The sequence below is a fragment of the Etheostoma spectabile genome, chromosome 6 (assembly GCF_008692095.1).
Source record: "Etheostoma spectabile isolate EspeVRDwgs_2016 chromosome 6, UIUC_Espe_1.0, whole genome shotgun sequence".
NCBI classification, from domain to species: Eukaryota; Metazoa; Chordata; class Actinopteri; order Perciformes; family Percidae; genus Etheostoma; species Etheostoma spectabile.
In genome coordinates this window covers 13,835,726-13,845,499 of record NC_045738.1, presented here as the reverse complement: position 1 = coordinate 13,845,499, position 9,774 = coordinate 13,835,726, and positions in this window count along the sequence as shown.

The window sequence follows — 9,774 nt, the reverse complement described above, 5'->3', positions numbered from 1 at the left end:
CCACCTTTCAAGTCAGCCGGAGGAAAGCATTTGATACATAAAAAACAAAGATCTCGGGTAAAGCACTGCATCACTTTAAATCAAAGTATAGGCTTCTGTGATGTAGCTGAACTTTTGGAGTGAATGATTTCAACGTTGCAGATGTGTTGCGTCACATTGGATCTGAAACCATTAACTCCACATTCAAACTAAAGTGGAGATAAAATTCTGTCTATAAAAACGTGATAGACCACGTTGAAGCCAAATGAACCCTAGCTTAGCTTGTATTCAATGTTGATGGTATTTAAAGGTTGTTATTCTGTAATCAAAACAGGGATACTGAAACGCTTTAGGTTTGACACTGTGACCAACCCATTCATACACACTTTTTAAATAATTATGCTCAATGTTTTGTTTTGTTTTAACTTTATGTTATGATCTGCACTGTGGTTAACCCCTCAAAACTTCTTGCTGAACCCATCTTCTGTCCTTCTCATCTTTCTCAACCCACCCTTTCATCATTTATGCCTCTTAATCCTTAATCCACCCCTCAATATTCTGCACACCCAGCCATCCATCCATCCTCTCATCCTCCCTCCTTTATTCAATTCTGTGCAGATCTCACCGTCTCTTCTCCGTTCTTCAGGTAATGTCTGGGGAACCAAGTAGGCTCAGGTGACATACAGATGTCTCTGTTAATGGAAATGAGGTGTTCTTTTGTTGGCGCGGGGAAAAAAAGGAAACAAGGAAACAAAAGACAGAAAAAAGGCAACAAGAGAAGGAAAGAAGAAAACAAGGTAACGAAACAAGTGGATGGAACAAAATGAGGAAATTAATGAAGGGGACAAGGAAACAGAAGGACACAAAAAGAAGAAAAAGAATACACAAAAAGCCAATCATTATTAGTTATCAGTTACATGCCTGTAACAAGCCAGAGGAAAATATGGATCTTTTTGCAGTTTTTCTCTCATTTTGTATTTAATTATGAGGTTCAAATACTTCATTTTGGTGCACTGATTTTTGCTAAATTAGCTTGCCTGCTGGTCTATTGACAAGCATGCTTTATGATGCACTGGAAATATTTGCTAAAATAACCGAGGCCTGTCAACAGTTAGTTATTGGCTTGTGTTGTTATTGTGTCTTGCTGGTGTTTTTTCAAGAGTGCTCTATGAATCATTATTAAGAAAGGGATTAGTATGCATATTCACATGTAGAAACTAATCACTAGCATGTATCTAGCATTCTGTTCTCAAGTAACTTATCACTTTCTATTCCTTGAGAGTTCTTTGGATACAACTTTGTAGCAACTCATTACATAGCAATTAGTTTTGGGTTTATTCCTTGGAAACTACTTATGATTTTGCATTTGTATGTAGAACAGTAAAGCAATTGTAAATTGCTTTACTTTTTACTTTAAAGTAAAAAGTTGATTGCGCTATTTGGGTTTCTTCTAATGAATTCTCTTCAATTTCAAAATTAAATTGAATAAAACGGTTGGTAATTATGGTGTAGTTCTTAATAAAATGTCCTACCATCCAGCAGTGGTTTTATGAGATACACTGTAATTCACGAGTTAAAAAGACAGAAATATATTTTAAAGGTCAAGGTGTCCACAAGTAGTACTAACAGGATATCTGTGGGGGGAGAAGGTGTTTAAAAACTCATATCACGCTGCTTGATAGGCGGCTGCATTCAGAAAAGACAGCAGACAGTACCGTTGTTTCAGAAGATGATTTTCCAATTTCCATCAGCCATGTATGAAATCATTGTGCTGCCAGTATTGCCTGCCAAGTTAGAGAGACCGAGAAACATTACATCTGAATCTTCTGTTTGTAGTACAAGGAATGAAACCATCACCTTCCTGTATAGCTTAATCACAGAGATTAATTTAGAAGTCGATACTGAAACGTCGATGGGTAGAGTAGAGCGCAGCGTGGGGAAAACAGGCATCAAAGTCAAAAGTCTTTCAAATCTGCATGAGTTTGGCAATGCGAGTCAGCAGAAAGTAGAACAGCCGTGTTGCTATTTAAACTCAGGGTACAAAGGAGGTAAATAGAAACTGACGGTCCTTTTTAAATATTACCAGGGTGCTACTGTGATATGAGTGCAAGTTAATAATGTATCTCAAAACTTGAACATATTTGGTGAATGATGACCATTTTACACAGTGACTGACTGCAGAAGCGCAGCAAGCATAACATTTCTTAACACTACACTGAATTTAGGCTATTCATAAATAAAGATTTATGAAACAACAAATTAATTATTCTAAGAGTAGTGTTCTGTGCATTTGTGTACTTATGTGTCTGTTCAAGTGTGTGTGTGTGTGTGTGTGTGTGTGTGAGAGAGCGAGAGAGAGAGAGAGAGAGAGAGAGAGAGAGAGTATACATGTGTAACTGCGCACATGACAGGAAGAAAGAAAAGAGGCAGAGAGATGGAAAGAGAGAGTCTCTGTGTGCAACCTTCTGTTAAGATTTGGCAATGGGCGATTCGACTCATCCACTCCTATCTCATTACTGTGACACTCCAGCCCATTAAATAGAATAGATTATTGATTTTGTTCTCTTCGCCTGCTCTGAGATTTTCCATCAGAGTCTCAGTGCAGTAAGAGATGTGCTGAAGAAAAGCAAAAGTCATTATGTGCACTGCCACACAATGATACATCATTTATACATATGGGGAGGGTTACATGAAAAACCTTGTCATTGCAGAAATATGCTTCTCAGGAGGCTGAGGGTTGTCATGGTGTTAATGCTGAAATTAAGTCCAAACCTCTCATGTGACGTATTGATTTGAATGAGAGCAGAGTTATTGCAAAATGCACATGCTGTTTTTGTATTGATCTTGCGTCACAGAAAAAGACAAGGTGGACCCGTTTGATAATCAACAGAAGAGGCAATGAGAAGAAACTCCTTGTTCATCATTAGACTTGGATATTGAGTGATGACATCACATCCCCAGGTGCCCATCCCAAGACTGTTCACTTGGCTCTGCTCTCCACGAGAAGCAGAATTGATTTATTACTCATATTCAACTGCACTCCTGTTCTGGTCACTGGATATTTTTGTTGTGAATGTTTTTCTCTCTGCTGCTCTCAGTTGTCATTGCAGGCAAAAGCGTGTAACCCTCCTCCTCCCCTTCCACCTCCAGTTATCGTCACTTACGGCATCATGGGTCGTCCTCCGGCAGACCCTTCCCACTGGCTCCTTCACCACCACCACCAGTGTAGACTCCAGCGGGGGGGGGAATGTTTTGGTTTCCCTACCCCTTTAAATAAAATGCCATGTTAACAATGGAGTCTAATCTCCAAAGACTCTGTACATTTCATATTGTGCACATGTACAAATAAACCTTTGCATACTTGCAATACAGTATCTCCTGACCAAGCATCCATATCTTATGTGATGGGAACGAAAATGTATTGCAAACGGTTTATTGTATATTTTTAAATCAAATCTGTGTGAGTACCCTAAATCTATTTTTCAACATCTTCCCAGATGTTTGGTGATTACCTCCTGTCGTGGGGGTTTACATAGAATAAGCTCAAACCCCTGCAGGCAGGAATAGGTAGCAACCACATTCTTGGAAAAGATATAATCAAACCAGTGGGTGCATTGCAGTGATGGTGAAAAAAGTGTGACTATTCGATGCAAAACAAAATATTTTTAAATTACATTGTTGAAGTGCAGGCATTGGTGTCAGTGTGGCATTAGCATGCTGAGAATGAGATCCAGAAAGCAGCGGGTGCAGTGCAGCAATAGCAAACAAGGACACGCAGTGTCACTGATGCGAAGCACCTGAAATCAGGCTCAGCCAATATCATACAAGTGCAGTGCCAGCAGCCTCACACATGCACTTGGCCAAACGACAACTAAGGGAACAATAGCTGGCAATGTGGGTTAACTAAATCCTTCCTTTGGTACTGAAAATTTGGATTACAAACTGTTTTTAGTAGGAGAGAACAAGTGATTATTAACTACATTAAATTACACGTCATTTAGCTGAAGCTTTCATCCAAAGCAACTTACAATTACTACATTGGTTGCACGCCTCTAGAGCAACTAGGGGTTAAGTGTCTTGTTTAGGGACACATTGGTTCATGTATCACATAGGGAATCAAATCCAGATGTCTCACACCAAAGGCATGTTTCATATCCACTGCACCATCCCCACCGCTGTTGTTCTTGCTTGACCCTCAAGTGCCTAAAAAGGATGGAAAATAAATGAATGACATTTGAAATGGTTAAATCAAATGATGAACTCTTCAGAAGCAACATTTGTTGTTTTTTATTATATTTTCTTCATGTTTTGTTTATACCAACTGGAAAGGGAGTGATTTGAAAATATTAGATTTTAATTGATTAATATTAATGAACCATTTTTTTTTAATTGATAATTTACATCTTTGTTTTCTAGGTCAACATGTTTTATATCAGGGTTAAACTGCTGCAGCTGTTACCATGCTCACCTACATGTGGCACATGTTGGCACATGTGGAGAAGAATGGAAAAAATCTGCTGCCTGCTGACATGAATGAGTGAATTAAAGTATTTGTGAGATTGTGAGTGAGTTACAAGGCACACTGTGATGCTTTGCATCTTAAGCAGTACTCTTGTTCTCTCTCTATCTTTTTCTCTCTGACAGAAACACAAAGGCATGTTCAGGTAGCCTCACATTGTGTGAAACTTTTTTTCCTTCCTTTCCAAACAGTTGCAAGAGAATACTTGGAAACTTCCTGGAACTGAGGTAATCTTTACAATTTAGGACTTGAACATTTTAACCAGCTGAGAACAGATAATGGTTTTGTACGGGGGGGCTGTAACTGTCCCAGAATGGCCTAGTAAATACATGCAAATTAACTTTAAGGAATATATACACTGTGCAATATCAGCAATCTTGCAGGTTTATTGCATGTCACCCTGCAAAATTAAATGGCCAGATTGTGCGATTGTGAATGCCTAAAGAATCACAGGGTAAAAATGTAAAACATCATCTACTTGTGATTCATTGTCACTAACTAAAAACAAGTTTTGCCCCTAACTCTACCACTATTATAACTTTATTTAAAAGTGGTGCTTACAATGTTGGATAAACTAGTGTACTCTGTTGGTTTGTCTGTTGAAGAGGGTCACAGCAGCAGTCATACTGTGGGAATTTGGTTCTTTATATCTGACACTCTTACAAGTTTGACAGATTTTTTGCATTTCCTGATAGTTTTGCCCCATGTGGGGCAGTCCCAGATCGCACAGTATGTAGTGGCCTTTACCAAATGAAGGAAAGACCAAACACACACTACAATGTATTATTACACTCAATACTGCGAATTGATTTTAAAATTAAATGAAATACAATAATAGCTTGCTTGATTGCTTGCTTGCTATTGGTTGATTTTAAAATTAAATGAAATACAATAATAGCTCACTGCACGGACACATTTCTCCACATGACTTTGTAGTCGTTTTTACTGCTGATTTTCTTTTTGTTGCAGAGAGCAAAATTGAGCTTTCACTAGTATTCCAGTCTATCAGAGATTTCAGCGAAGGAGAGAAGTGTATCATTGATCAATGCCATTCATTAACCTCGCCAGTTTTAATCGGCACCTGCTTAGCAGTTTGGTGCTGACAGCTGCAGTTAGTTAGGGGGTTGGTGGACAATTGCTCTGTTGATTACCCGTAATTAAAAAAAAAATGAATTTGCACTCACCAATGACAGACTGAATTCTGCTCTCCAAAATTGGAATGCACTTTATTGACATTTTGAGGAGAATGCTTAGCTCTCTTATCTACAGTGTGTTACATGGCAGAGCAGTAGGCTCTGCGTTTTGAATCCTGTGCTAGAAGTGTACAGTATTCATCCACACACTGTGGTTTTACATTATCAAAAAGGGTTACAGTAACATTATAATCATTAATGTTTGCCAATGTTAATGGTCTACACTTTTTTGCAACATTAGTGAATAACCGGTTGACCTCTCTGTACCTTCACTCTGCTTCCTCCTATCTATCACATCTCACCTGTTCCTTTTCCTCGACACAACTCTGGTAAATTGTCTCTGCACCATTGTGACCTGATTTCTGTTCATTAGCTTTCACATTCCCTTCCTTCAGCACTGCGACGAGAGGCTCCTCTCCCTTCACTGACTTGTCTGATAGGATTTAGTCCGCTCTATGCTGATGCAATCTGGGCAGCTCAGCAGCTGCGATGCTGGCCTGTCTCCTGGTGATATAGCACGCCCCTCCACCCTCAGTGGACATGCACCAACCAGTCAGCATTCTGCTGGTGATATTGCCACTGTCATTTTAAAAGCATACAGAATTAAAGTGAGGACTGTGCTGCTCACCAAATGTCAACAACAGCAGCTCTGTCAACAGTCTATATCAGCTTTAAAGGGAGATGAAGCTCAAGAGAATTTAAGAAATAATATTAATAAAAACACAGTGTTTCACTGACATTGAAAATAATTCAAGTGTGTGTGTGTGTGTGTGTCTGTCAAAAGAAGAGGGAGAGAGAGCAAGTCAGAGAGAAAGCAAGACTGAATGTCAAAAGAAAAATAAGACAGAGAAAGAAAAAGAGAGGGAATCATTATGCAAACCCCTATTTCCTGACCAAAAGCAATTTCTGCACAACTGTATGACATGCATTGTAAAGTGTAAGGTTTCATGGCAGCATTTCACTTTTTCTTCTGTTCTAGTACCACTTCCAGGGGTTGCAAACCAGCCTGACTCATTCTTTCCGATCCAAGTCCCCTAAGGAAAGCCTTTGGTCTGCCTCTGGCTTGTGGTGAAATGCGACCAGTAGTGAGTGCTACAGCCTCACATTCAGCTTCCTGGCATTACAGCTACCAAGCCCAGCAAAGCATCCCAGAGGCTTGGGATTGAGAAAATAATGTTAGCTACTCCTCTACTACCAGCAAAACCAGCAGGCCACATGTCTGTAAGTAATTTAGGAGCAGTGTTTGAGTGTTGAGAGTGCAAAGAGGTAGATATGAGCACAAGTCTCTTCCCTACCCAGCCTTCATTGAATTGGTTCATGTAAAGACAAATTGGCAAGACGGTTTGTGTGGTGTGAAGGCCGTTTTATGTGGAATAAGAAATGCAACTGGTTATCCAAGTGCCCCTTGTTGATTAAATGTCATAGCATTAATGTGATATTATTATGTTCATTCAGATTGGGGAAAAAAGGAGGGAAATGTAACAAGCAATTCTGTAATCAGTTTACCAGAAATTGTGTTGGAATATGAATCAGTACTGCATTAAATGCAATCAATTGGAAATTCATATGGCTTGAGTCTTCTTCTGTGGTACATATTTGAACAGCTAATCAATGTTTTTAGTTTATTATGTTATTGCATATGTTCCATTGCTTTCTTTTAGGATGTTTTATGCAAACTATTGCTGATTTTCTGACACAAAACATATTTAAACAAAGGAGTGAATGATCCAGAATGGGTATTATAAAATATTATTATAAACTAAAACGTCAAGTATGTTTCTTTTTCATCTGATTGCAGGATTGGCTCATGCAGGTTTGTGGCTTCTACATTATGCATATTACGACAGCACTCGCTGTGTCCTGACAGGTTGACAAATGTCGGGGAAACACGCTGATTTAATGATGTGTTTTCTACCTAATTATTGCAGAGTGTCAGAAATTAGTTTAAAGGCTCTTCCTGATCATTTGTCAAACGTGTAAAACCCCTTACAAGCACCCAGATAACAAGGATTTATTAACGTATGTCGTACAGGCTTTGAGAAATTACTTTTCAAATGTCAACTATTCATATTTGATAAATACAAGTCTTGATCTCAGTCCTGACGAGTCGGGGAAGCTACTCTAAAGGCTACATTTGTCTGTCAAAATGTTATTACAATTAAAGTTAAAAAAGAAATAATAAAAAGGTCTTTTTGACTGACCAAATAAGAACATGTAATGGTCTGAAAACAAAGTGAGAAAGCAAAGTATGCTGTCTTTTTTTTCCATTTGCCTGCACTGTGCACAGTGCTACTCCTTGGAGGTAGAGCGGTAATCAGCAATTGTGTTATGCGGGCAAGGTCAAATAGTTTATGGTGATGAATGACTGCAACAGTTCAATTAATCGAAAGATTCCGGGAAGCTAGTAGAGTCCAGACATAGAAGGGAGGCCTCTAAAGATCTCATTCCACAGAAAGGATTTTGATAGCAGCCCACCACCTCACTGTTCTACTAAAGATACTTCTGTCCAAATGTACCTCACTCCAATTCACAACATTTGCATAACATACAGCCGTCAGACCGACTTTGGCATGCATGTCTATTTAAACCAAGAATCTACGGCCTTGGTTCAGGTGTCTGTGCTGGGCAACTATTGGTTAAAAAAACAAAACAATGGTGCTCCTAAACAGATTAGCGTAGATGCTGAATAAGCATCATTTATATAAGAATTGGAGAGTATTTATTAATTGAAAGAAGAGCAAAGAATGGCACTGAAGGCTTTTTTTTCAATAGAAAAGTTGTTTTTTGGGGAAAACATGCAGGACTTTGCCACAGGTCAGACTTGAACAATGGACCTCTGTGTTGAGGTATAAACCACGAGGTGCACCTGCTCTACCAACTGAGCCAACCTGGCCATGGTTCTCTTAGATTGATTAAACCCTATCCACTTACAAGCACTGCCATATTATGGATGAGATCTACCAGGGAATAAATATGACTTATTTTAGGAATTTTGAATTCTCAGTTATTACATTTGCATTGTCAGTGGTCATTTAATGGGGAATCACCAGTTAAAAAATTGAAAGTTAAAAACAGTTGAGCCTGGGACATAGGGACATATCTTGCTCAAAATAATCCTAAAGCTGCACCAAGACAAATGTATCACAATAATTTCCACCTTTGTACTACAACATGAGACAGTGGACAACCACACTGCTGAATTTACACACACAATGTTGAAGCTATTATATGCAAATACGGCCCAGAAACGCCTTCCAGCTCTATCTCTGGGGGAAGTCTTTCTCTCATGACCTTGGTGAGGCCGCCGTTATCGTTCGCAACGTCCAATCCCTTTCCCTGCAGAAGTGATAAAATACAGCCCGCAGAAAATCACTTTTGATGGCCAGGGAAAACAACTGCTTACTACTCTTATTTAATGGCTTTTCACCAAAACAAGGTCCTGGTCATTCATGTTTAAAAAGAAAAGGTAATTGCTAGATTTTTGGGACAATTACATGGCTGTTTCCAGAAAAGTAACATATCTTTTTCAATGTTCTTATCATTATTGTTTGTGTCTCTTTCAGCATGAGTACCCACCATGCATACCTTTTGAAATAAAGTATTTATTTTATAATAGAAAAATAGACCTTTGACTGTTTCTTTACTTTGATGACTTTTTAAACTGTTGATTTATGTAATATTAGATTCATTGTATCTTTGCACTGCATGGCCAAAAAAAGCAATACCTTGAGATAATGGCTTGGTCGTGTATAGGTTTCTCTTTGAGAACATAGTGTGGTGAAATTACAAAGTCATCATTGTTGGTTCATGGTGAGCAAGCTCTCGTGCTGAAAAACATAATTCCTGAATCCCATTTAGAGAGATGGTCTCACGCCAGTGATTTTGTTGACAGTTCAAGCTTGCAACATTAATGGGAAAGAAATAAAACACTCAGTGTGTTCTCTGCTTGAACCTTTACATTGCAATATGTCTCACATTTTCCTGTTGGCATAATAAAAGGTCATTTTATTTTTACACACAGTATGTATTTATTTTTAACACACACTTTCTGTCTGTTGACACAAGCTGCTTTGTTATAGTATT